The following is a 12,603-nucleotide window of genomic DNA, read 5'->3' as shown; positions in this document are numbered from 1 at the left end:
ATCATTCCCTCTGCTTTTAAACTCTCTGCCCATCCCCTACCCTTTGCAAAGAACAATTCAGCCATCTATAACCAGAAACACATCCTGATTTTCTTAGGTAGTAACTCACCCCCTCCAGCTTCTTTCCTCTTATATAACTCTATTAGATCATTTATCAGATTGCATTATATTTTATCTATTAACATATCTGCATCAAGCACCCCCAGTCAAAATGATAGTAAAAGACATCAAATTTACAAACCATCTTTTATTACCAGAGCTCTGAAGTCAATTCACTTTAAATATTAATTTTACTCCAACTATTACTATTCTAATCAAATAGTCCCTTTGCTCCAACCACAGTATTTTGATATTTTTTTGCAATAAATACATTTACAGAAATGCTTAATTATGCTTTGTGAAACAGGACAGAGTGCAAATAATTTTTTTTAAAATATGACTTACTTGGAGTCAGGGAATATATGTGTTTATTACAGCACAGTGACTAAAATATACTCAGTTTCCTATATTAAATAAAGAAATGAATGCTAATTTGAAAATAAAATTAAAATTTGAGTAACCAAGAAAACATCACAGAGAATAGTATATTTGACCAGAAGCTGAAGTCTGGGTTTTCAGCATGCTTGTGAGAGCAAAAGGAGGGGAATCTAGGTAAAAGAGGTAGCCTGAGCAAATGTTTAGGGTATGATTATGAAAGGATGATTAGCCTGGTGTGCTAGTAACAAAAGACCCCTGGTGCAGTGGAGTGGGAAATGAGGCTTAAAGGGAAGCTGTGAGATACCTTAAATGCCATGCTGCGAAGAAACTGACACAATTCTGTAGGCAATTAAGAATCTTAAGAAGTTTATGAGAAAGCATGCTATGAGGATATACATATTTTTGAAATACCATTTCACCAGAATGGGGATTTGATTGGAAAGGGCCTGAATGGAAGCCTAGAGCCAGTTAGAAAGGTATGGTAATAACCGAGGAAAGAAATTATGGTAGCCTGTACTGAGACAGTAGTAGTGAGGATGGAGAAAAAATATAAATAACGACACGCATAAGACTTGGTAATTAGATGCCAGTGGTGGAAAGGGTGATGGAGGAGTCAATGGTGACTATGAGGGATTTTTTCACCTTTTTATTTTGAAATAATTGCAGATTCACAGGAAGTTATAAAGATACAATGGTAGTACAGAGAGGTCCCATGCAGCCACAACCTTCACACCATCCAAGCCCCTCCCCATGGTTACATCTTATATAATTATAGCACAATATCAAAACCAGGAAATTAACATGTGTGTAAGTGTGAGTGTACTACTTTTTCAATTCGTCACGTGTAAATCTGTGTAAAGTCCACCATGGCAATAAAGACACAGAACTATTCAATCACCATGAAAACTGCCCTCATGCTACCCCTGTATAGTCACAACCACCTCCCTGATCCTGGAAGCCATGAATGTCCCTCTAGCTCCATAATTTTATCATTTGAGAATGTTATATAAATGGAGTCATGCATGACTCACCATCTGGGTGTCCAACAATTGAATTAAATTCTGACACTATCTACCTGGACTTAGCATCAGATCCCATAAGTTAAAGAGCTCATTTCCAGAAGACTACCCCCACTACAGATGCCAGCCACAAAGGGGGTGCCAGGCTACCTAAACTTTTGCCTGACCAACTACAAATCTGGGGGTGTCCAGGGCCAACCCCTCATTTTCAATAATTTGCTAGAATGGCTCATAGAACTCAGAATCACACTTTATTTACATTTACCAATTTCTTATAAAGGATACTACTCAAATGGAACCAAACACATAGGGTGAGGGGTGAGGGCTGGAGAAGGTGGAGAGCTCCTCCCTCCTAGCACCTCAAAGTCTTCACCCACCCAGAAGTTCTCTGAATCTCACTGTTGAAGAATTCTTATAGAGCTCAATCTCCAACCCTCTAATCACCTTTTCTGGTGACCAATCCCACCCCAAGGCTATCTAGGGCCCCCATGCTAAGTCACCTCATCAGCATAAATGCAAGTGTGATTGAAAAGGGCTTGTTATGAATAACAAAATGCATTCCCTATTGCTCAGGAAATTCCAAGGGTTTTAGAAGTTCTGCGCCAGGAACTGGGGACAAATACCAAATACATAATTTTATTATGCCACGGACCTTTCAAGACTGACTTTTTCCACACAGCAAAATGTGCCTGAGATCCATCCAAGTTGTTGTATCAATAGTTTATTTCTTTTTGTTAATTTTATGCCATGGTATGGATGTACCATGTAGTTTAATTACTCATCCATTGCTAAACAACTGAATTGTTTCTAGTTTGGGGCAGTTATGAATAAAACAGCTAGGAACATTCATCTACAGATTTTTGTGTGGACGTAAATTTTCATTTCTCCAGGATAAGAGTCGTCTTGGAGTGCAATTGCTGGATCGTATAGTAACTGTATGTTTAGCTTTATTGAAGAACTTGCCGGGCTTCCCTGGTGGCGCAGTGGTTGAGAGTCTGCCTGCCGATGCAGGGGACATGGGGTCGTGCCCCGGCGCGGGAAGATCCCACATGCCGCGGAGCGGCTGGGTCCGTGAGCCGTGGCCGCTGATCCTGCGTGTCCGGAGCCTGTGCTCTGCAACGGGAGAGGCCACAACAGTGAGAGGCCCACGTGCCGAAGAGTAAATAAATAAAGAACTTGCCAAATTATTTTCCAGAATGGCTATAGTATTCTACATTCCCACCAGCAATGTATGAGATTCAGTTTCTCCACATCCTCAACAGTAAGTGGTATTGGCATGCTTTTTTAAAAAAATTTAGCTCTTAGGTGTAGTGAGTGACATCTCATTATGGCCGTTATTTCCATTTCCTTAATAGCTAGTAATGTTGTACATCTTTCAATGTGCTTATTTGTCATCTGTATATTCTCTTTGGTGAAATGTCTCTTCATGTCTTTTGTCCATTTTCTAATTGGGTTGTTATTTTTCTGTTGAGTTTCAGAGATTTTTTAATATATTCTGGATACAAGTAATTTGCAAGATATGTGAATTACAAGTACTTTCACCTAGTCTGTAACTTGGTTTTCCATTCTCTTTGCAGGATGTTTCATAGAGCAAAAGTTTTATTTATTTATTTATGAAGTTCAATTTATCGGTTTTTTTTTTCTTTTATGGGCCATGTTTTTGATGTCAAGTCTAAGAACTCTTTCCCTATCCCTAGACTATGAAATTTTCCTTATATGCTATCTTCTAAAGTTTTATAATTTTACATTTAAATTTATGAAACATTTGATTTAATCTTCATATAGGTATAAGGTTTATGTCACAATTCTTTTGAGTGAAAGACCTATGTTGACATATATAATGTCTCTTTCCCTTGTCTATTATTTCAAAATTGTTTTCTTATGTGGACCCTGAAATAATCATTCTGGATAAGAGTCTTTCTAGATGGTCAAATATTTGGAAAGGGGGAAAAATGAGTAGCTCTGAAACAGTGATCCACTTGTCCCACTTCTGTGGACCCTGTGTAAACTGTAAGTCTTGGGTAACAGAAAACCTTTGCAGTATGGCTGTAAACCAAAACAATGCAGTTCAGACTCAATTTTCCTTTAAAAATTTTTATAATGGGTGATTATATTCATAGCTTCTAACCTCATCATGCCCAATTATTTTAGGTGGATCCAAACAGTATGTTTAACTCACAATAAGACAACTGTAAGGATATTCATCGATTTATTTTTTCAGTCTTCCACTCATTTGTGCAACTATCCACTCCACCCACATTCTTTGCACACCTATTAGGTTCCTGGCATTGTCCTCTGTACTGGGAACAGAGCAAAGAACATCTCTGTCTCATGATCTGTAAGCTCACAATCCAGTGAGGGAAATGAGATATATGTATATGCAAAGAGTTATAGCCCAGGGAATATAAAATATGAAGATTTATTGTTTTACATTCATTCATTGAGCAAAATTTCCCAACAATCTATTATATACCAGAGGTTGTGTTAAGTGTTAGGTGTACAGACACTGATACTTTTTTTTTAATAAACCTATTTATTTTTGGCTGCATTGGGTCTTCATTGCTGCACGCAGGCTTACTCTAGTTGCGGCGAGCGGGGGCTACTCTTCCTTGTGGTGTGCGGGCTTCTCATTGCAGTGGCTTCTCCTGTTGCAGAGCATAGGCTCTAGGCATGCGGGATTCCGTAGTTGTGGCACATGGGCTCAGTAGTTGTGGCTTGCGGGCTCTAGAGTGCAGGCTCACTAGTTGTGGCACACGGGCTTTGTTTCTCCACGGCATGAGGGATCTTCCCGGACCAAGGATCGAACCTGTATCCCCTGCATTGGCAGGAGGATTCTTAACCACTGCGCCACCAGGGAAGTCCCCCAGACGCTGATACTTTTTGAACGCGTTTTTGCTATATAAAGTTCTCTAAAGGATAACTTTCATTGATTAGAGAAGCAGTATAAAATCATACAATTATATTTAGGATAATTCAAAATAATATATCCTCATAGTGGTCATTAATTTAAGAGGTGCTCCTGTAGTGTATCTCTAGGGCGACTTTGGGAAAGAATAAGGGCTATTAGATGGCTTTTACAGACTGAGCCAAACAAATCTGTTCTGTCCCCCTTTCTGCTTCATAAATTTGCCTGTGTTAAGTATATGTGGCCTACCCGTGGTCAGCAGAAAACAGCTAAAGTAGAAACCATTAGATGTTTGTAGTCAGGAGAGAGAGTGTCTGGTGAAAGATGGAGGATCTTCATTTCCATAATTTCTTTACAATGGGAAATTTTCTTTTTTTTAGGTTAAACCAAAACTGCTAAGAATTCTCTTCCTCAAAATAATTCAGGAATTAATAAAACCTTCTCATTTACACAGGAAAAAAATGGAGACAGTGAATAACAAAGAGTGCTCAAAATTGACCTTGAATTTTAGAGAGTATCCACTGGAGGAAAACCAACATTAGAAATACAAATCAAGATGATAAAGACTTTGCAATCAACGTATGACCTCAGGTAACTGCAGGCATGACCAAGAATTCCCTGCCACCAATACAGGAAAAAGGTGATATAAAGTCACACCAGGGCTTCCCTGGTGGCGCAGTGGTTGGGAGTCCGCCTGCCGATGCGGGGGACGCGGGTTCGTGCCCCGGTGCGGGAGGATCCCGCGTGCCACGGAGCGGCTGGGCCCGTGAGCCATGGCCACTGGGCCTGCGCGTCCGGGGCCTGTGCTCCGCAGCGGGAGAGGCCGCAGCGGTGAGAGGCCCGCGTACCGAAAAAAAAAAAAAAAAAAGTCACACCAATGCAGATAGTATCAAAATGCAGATTAGCATGAGGCACAGAAGACAGCTGATCAATAACACATAACCAAAACAACCACACGACTAGACCCAGATTGGAATTGTGTGTGCATATGTATATGAATATGTATATGTGTGTGTGTATATATATATATTATATATATATAATCAAGAGTGTATGTTTCATTATATGTATTTTACATACATATATATACATTTATATTCACACACATATATATACTATTCCACTTTATACATTCATCCAACTAATCTCATAGGAAAATAATTTAAGGTATAGAATCTGGTGAATGAAAGGACAAATGAGGTAATCAATTTCTTTTGTAACAAGATTTATTCGAGTCTATGAGTAGCACTCATTACCTAGCACTGGCAAATAAATCCTTGGTCTTTGTGTTTCCTTAAGAAATCCTTTTGGGATTTATTTCCTCAAAAATGCTGTTGTAATGGTTTTTAATATAATGTGCTGAATGACTCCTACCCAAAAATTTCTGCAAGAAGGCTAAGGGAAGTGGATAACCTTGTCCCTGCGTCACGGAAAAGAGGAATCTCCAGGTATGCAGGGGTGAGCACAGTGTCAGCTTTTTATAGCAGTTTTACTGATTTGAAGGTTAATAAATACAATTACTAACGCTATTAAGTAAAACGATTGTCAACATAGGTTCAGGTCCAGGCAGGTAGTTTGGGGACCTTCCATTGCTAGGAATGAGGCAATAGAATGTTTGAACTTCCTGAGGGACAAAACAAGAAAGATCCGGCGAGAGAAACTGCAGAAGGAATAATGCTAAAGCCCAACCACGGCTTCCTGCTCTTTTTCTCTCATCATGAAGCTTTTGTATAAGCTCCATTTTCTGTCTAAAATATTCCCCACCCTCCTCATATAGGTAACACCCTTCTGGGCTCAGCTTACATACCATTTCCTCTGGATATATTACCCTGACCCATAAGCTCTGGGTCAGGTGCTCTGTTCTATGCTCCCTGAGCACCCTGTCTTTTCCTAACATAACAATATTGCATGCGTTGTAATTGTCTACTTATTTATCTGTATACTATACCAAACTCTGGTGTCTATGGAAGCAAGGAAGAGTTATTTCTATCTTATTTACCATTGTATCCATACTGCCCGGGACAGTGTTTAGCCCACACGAAATGATTAATAAACATTTGCTGAGTGAGAAGGAATGAATTATTGAGTGTCCACTATATGCCAAGCATCACTCTGGGCACTTTACCTGTTATCTTATTTAAATACTAATGTCCAGATCTTTCAGAATCTGGTATGTACATCTGGGACCACCAAGAACAGACTCCAAGGTGGGATTAGATGTACATGATATTTATTGAGAGATACACTTGTGAAGGATGAAGAAGCAGGAATAGATGGGGAGAGCCCTCAGATTGCAATGCAGGTGTGATACCTGGGAAACGAGAAATGCAAGGAAGAATTGGTTAGGAAGAACTTCAGACTCAAGTACAGTTCTGAGACATTATAAGCCAGGTTAATGAGATATTGTTCACTGGAAAAATCCTATACGGGGAAGAAAAGGTCTGCCTCTACGATACCTTCCATGGTCAGTTATTGTCTGGGAGCAGCCCTGGAGAAATGTGATCTCAATGAGAGTAGCACAGCAAATCCAAAGAGGCAGGAACTGGACACTATCAATCAAATGTGCTCTCTGCAGAGGAGGGAGCTATATGCTATTATGGCCACCACAGTTCACCCATTTTGTCCCACATCCACTTCTTGCACATTTGAGGAATACCCTTCTAAATGGCTTCCATGGGCTTCTCTTCCCTGAGAAGAAGTAAGTCAGTGGAATGAACTACATATCTCCCATCACTGCAGTTAGTCTCAGGGTCACAAAGGTAATTCATCTTCTCCCTCTTCAACTATTCCTGCAAAATTCCTCTCACCCTCAACAATCACCTCTATGGATCTTTCTTATCTCATAGTGTGAACCAAACATTTATTCCTGAGGTCCGAAGACTGTGGTATTTATACATTTTTCAGGCCAAGGTTGCTGCATATGTTCATTTGTTGTTATACGGGAGCAAGGCTACCAAAAGATACAAAGCAGATCACCAGGTTCACACATACTCTTCCTGGTCCCCATTACATAAAATCAGTTTTACCTCTTCTTGCTGATGCGGATCATCATTACCCGTGCCAAGATGGAATTCAAGATCTCCAAGCATCAGCCATACCTTTTATGTCATTGGTACCCTTACTGTGTCTTATAGCAAGAATAGAACCATGAGCTCTAACCTCACAGAACCTAGACGTGTAGAAAAAGGAATCACAAGTGCCCCCGTGGGTCATCAAGCGGGATAGTGAGGGGTATTGAAACTGTGTCCCATAGGGTTAAAGAAATGGGTGACTAACAGAAATTCTTGAGCTCATTTTACAGGACTGCAGATAAGGAGGCAGCTTGTTTAAATCCCCTCTGCTTATAACACAACAAAATGGGCTGAAACCAGTTGGAACTAATATGGCTGACTGGAGTCTGCACAGAATAGACTGACTTGCCCTATGGGGGACCTTTTGATGTCACAGCCCGAATTTATACCACATGCTTCATACTACCTTCCCCCAAATTTACACATGTGACCAATGAAGGAATATGAAGCCTGCCTGCACCTGCACATAAGAATCCATCACTTCCTTAAACTTTGTAACCAACCACATTTTTCCCTTTCTTCACTGTCCCAAAACCGGAACCTTTAAATATCCACCTCACCTCGTTAACAGGGAGACAGATTTGAGCCCTGCCTCCTGTCTCCTTGCCTGTTAACCTTACAACAAAGCTTTTATTTTCTCAAAGGCTGGTGCCATAGTATTGGCTTCTATGCATATCGGGCAGCAAGCCTTTGCTTGGTAACACTATTTGGCTCCAGATCCATTTACAGCCTTCCCTTGGTATCCATGGGGGACTGGATCCAGAACCCCCTGCAGGTACCGAAATCCATTAATGCTCAAGTCCCTTGTATAAAATGGCATAGTATTTGCATATAACCTATACACATCCTCCCGTATACTCCAAGTCATCTCTAGATTACTTATAATACCTAATACAATGTACATGCTATGTAAATAATTGTAAATACAATGTAAATGCTATGCAAATAGTTGCTGGCATGCAGTAAAGTCAAGTTTTGCTTTTAGGAACTTTCTGGAATTTTTTTTCAAATATTTTCGATCTACAGTTGGTTGAATCCATGGATATATCAATAGAAACTATGGATGTGGAGGGCTGACTATATTATTCCTATTACAGACACAGCACCATACACAAGTCTCTGAAGCATGTGTATACTGAATCCTGGAGGATGGCATCCCACTTCCCAGAGTAGTTCTTCCAAAGCATAACTTTAGCTGTAGCTTCAATAGGCTTTTCTTATCCAAACCAGATAGTGAAGTTATGTGATATGGTCAGTAGATAACATGGTTATGAACCCATCTCCACACCTCATCCACTGTGAAGGGGGTCCCCTAGTCAGATGTTTATGTTGTGTGAGATTTGATGGCTCTAGATCAGAAAGTCTATAAGCTCTCAATGGTTATATGACTTAAGAGTCTGAAGGTAGGAAAGGCTATAGATTTATCAATTTTATAGATCTTCTTAAGGAATCAGATTCTAGTTTTATTGAATTTCTCTGTGGCTTTTCTGGTTTTCGTTTCATTAATTATTGCTCTTTTTATTTAGTTTCTCATACTAGCTTTCAATAAAATTTGTTCAATTTTGATGAATTTTTAGAGATAGATCCTTATATTATAATTTGAGACATTCCTTCTTTACTCATATATGCATTTAATGCTATAAATTTCACTGTGAGCACTGCTTTAGGTGCATTCCACAAATATTAGTATGTTATGCTTTCATTTACATTCAATTCAAAATATTATTAGTTGTCCTTTTGACTTCTTTCTTGACCCATTGGTTACTCAGGTATATGCAGTAAAATTTCGGAATATTTGGCAATTTTCCATATATGTTTGTAAATGATTTCTAGTTAAATTCTATTATGGTGAAAGTACACATTTTATATAATTTCAGTTCTTTTAATTTGTTGAGGTTTGTTTTGTGGCCCACAGGGTATTGTTGGATGTTCCTTTCCCACTTGAAAATAAAGCGTTTCCTGCTGTTGTTAGGTGGAGTGTTCTAGAAATCTCAATTGGGACATGATGCTTGATAGTGTCATTCAGGTCTTACATATCATTATTGATTCAATGTCTAGTAGTTCTATCAGTTGCTGAAAGGGGAATATTAAAGTATCCAATTATTATTGTGGATTTGTCTATTTCTTCTTTCAGTTCTGACAGTTTTTGCTTCATATATTTGGAAGCTATTTTGTTTGTTGCATACATATTTAGGATTGTTAATGTGTTCTTAGTGATCTGACCTTTTCATCATTATGTAATGCCCCTCTTTACTCCTGGTAATATACCATCCCAAGGTTTACATAGTTTGATATTAACAGGGTCACTCCAACTTTCTTTAGATTAGCATTAGCATGATATATCTTTTCAATTCTTTGAATTTTAACTGTCTTTATATTTAAATTGGGATGCTTATAGAGAGCATATAGATGAGCCTCTAGTGGGATCTTCCAAAGCAATCAAGATGGTGGAGTAAGAGGACGTGGAGCTCACCTCCTATCATGAACACATCCAAAATACATTTACATGTGGAACAATTCTCATGGAAAACTTGAAACTGGCAGAAGAAGTCCTATACAACCAAAGTTGCAAGAAAGATTTCCACATAACTGAGTAGGACTGAAAAAAGGCATAGGATCGGGACCTCTACCCCTGGGAGGGATCTGAAAGGAAGAGAAGTTCTGCATGGGCAGGCCTTCACCCTGGTGAGCGAGCAGGCCCAGGCACAGACTCAGCGTCCCAGTCCTGGGTTCCTATATGGAGGAGACAAGCCCCCTTGGCTGCTGGGAGAAGAGCTGGGCTAGATACGAGGGCTAGAGAAGCCTCGACTCTACCCACAAGAGTGCACAGGTACTGGCTTGCCAACAAACAGGCCAGAGAGAGATATGCATGGGTGCTTAACCAGACTCCTCAAACTGAGTGGAGTGAACACCCAGGCCCCACTCACTCCACACCACAGCCTGGTGTGGGATCTGGACCAGCTGGGCCCTGGGAAAAGACTTGGTCTAGCTAGGCAGAGAAAGCTCAGTGGCTTGGGACATGGTTTGGGTGGGGCAGTGTTAGCCATTGTGGGCAGTTACTTGGGTGGCACCCGACTGTCTCCCAGCAGATCAAGCCCTCTGGCCCTGGCCATCCCACACCACAGCTTGGCAGTAGATCTGAGGCAGATGGGTCATGGGAGAAGACTGCCACAGAGGTAGCTCAGATCTCCGGCGGCAGCACAGCCACCTCAATTCCTGCAGCCACAACGCCCTGATCCCTGGCCCCACCCACTGCATGCCACAGCCTTGAACTAGATCTAGGACTACACAAAGGGAAAAAGACAGGACCTGGGGCTGCAATTGAGTGAGGCCACTGACACCTACACAGGGGGTATATCAGACTTTTATGAGCACATGGCCCTCACTTCAGCACTCTCCTCCTTTGGGGGCAGGGCACACACTCAAGGGGAACAGAGACTGATGGAGCCCGACCCTCAGGGCTTCTACTCCAACAGCTGGGGAGCAGACCCCACCTCCAACAGTCAGAGAGCAGAGAGGAAGTCCCACCTCACACTCAGCACAGGTTTTAGATCCTCCAACAGAATGTCAAATTAAACAGATATATAATAGTGACCACACGTTTCTCTACCATCCTCTGTTCCTCCTAGGGATGCAATATTGTTTTTGTTTACTATCTTGTCTTCAGGATGGGGGGGGGCAGTTTTGGAAGCATCAACTTGGTATTCCTCTCTGTGATACCTCTTAATAAGCCAAGTATACCATGTGGATATTACTACAACTACCAAATATGTCAGCTTCAATCATGCGAGAAATGAACACTTGGGTGGTTATGGACACTTAGAAGATCCGTTGTAATCCAGACATTAGCCAGTAGTTCATTGATTTCCTGGCTTATAAACCCACACTCTAGCAGGGGGACCATGATGATATCTTGGGTCTCCCGAAATTAATGTCTACTCAGAACGTGTGCCTAATACTCCACAAAATGTTGAGTATTCCCCTTTCCTCATTGTAAATTTATCCAAGTAAATGGCCACAGGTTCATGTGGGCAAGGCCTGGAAAAATCTTTACAATATACACGGCCATTGTGTGGCATGGTCATTACTCCTAAAGATACTTCAAACTCTTCAGTTAATGAGTTCTACATCTGAAACTGGCTCAGATTCAGGCACTGAGCAAGGGATCATGAATTTTTATTGGGCCAGTGACCATCAGCCTCCTATTCCTCCATTCTTGCCGTTTTTTCTGGTTGTAGATATTAAGCAACACCCTTTTGTCTACCTTCTGTTTTGTTCTTAGTTTCACCATGCTCTATTAACCTCTACAGCTCCATGTAGGTCAAGCCCCCTTGTCTGCTTCTCCAAACTTGGTGGCCATTGTAGTAATTTTATCATCCTAGCTTCTGGTGATTAAGCACCACCGCTTGACCTCTGTTATTTGGGGGTCTCATCATTCCCTTGAATATTAAAAAAGCTCATCTCTGTGACCACCTCTATAACCATCAGCCCTGGCCTGCAGAAGAGAGCCAAGACTTATCGGTGTCGTCTCATGAACACATTTCTGTGGGTCATCTGGGCCCTTCTGTGGAACATAATCTTCTGGAAAGTCTCCTGGCATCACATATTACTTCTGTTCAAGCATGCTCACTTCCCTAAGCCTTTTTTATTCCCTCATTCTCATCTGCCAGAGAAACTTCGGAATTTCCACTTCACTCTATGTGTGCCATTGCTTTCTCCTGGTCTCTAAAGAGCCATGCTAACAGCAACTTTGCTCCATCCACTGAGGTCCTTTCAAAAGTGTTAAATTCTATGTTCTGAAAAAAAATGCCCCCATGCCCCAAGTCAATGGATTCTTATCTGGTATTACGATCTGAACCTGTTGATCAAGTACCTTCAAAGTCCAGTCCCAAGGGTACTCTCTTAGCTCCTGCTACTACATACCAGCTAATTCTTGCAGCTCCTTTGGGTGGTAATCTCTTTCCTCTTTTATCAATTTCAAAACTTCCCTAGCTGTGTCTTGCTGGGACTTAATCCTAATTATTGGCCTGACAACCAAGAAAGTAGATGGGGGCTGTTCCTAAGGGGATCACCTCTTGCCTGTGGGAACGAGGTCTGAGACTCTGCAGTCTTCTGCAGAGAAGGGAGGAGG

The sequence above is a fragment of the Aethalodelphis obliquidens genome, unplaced genomic scaffold, assembly GCF_003676395.1.
Source record: "Aethalodelphis obliquidens isolate GAN/ISIS:26980383/991018 unplaced genomic scaffold, ASM367639v1 scaffold110, whole genome shotgun sequence".
Lineage (NCBI taxonomy): Eukaryota > Metazoa > Chordata > Mammalia > Artiodactyla > Delphinidae > Aethalodelphis > Aethalodelphis obliquidens.
Note: the sequence above shows the minus strand (reverse complement) of the source record.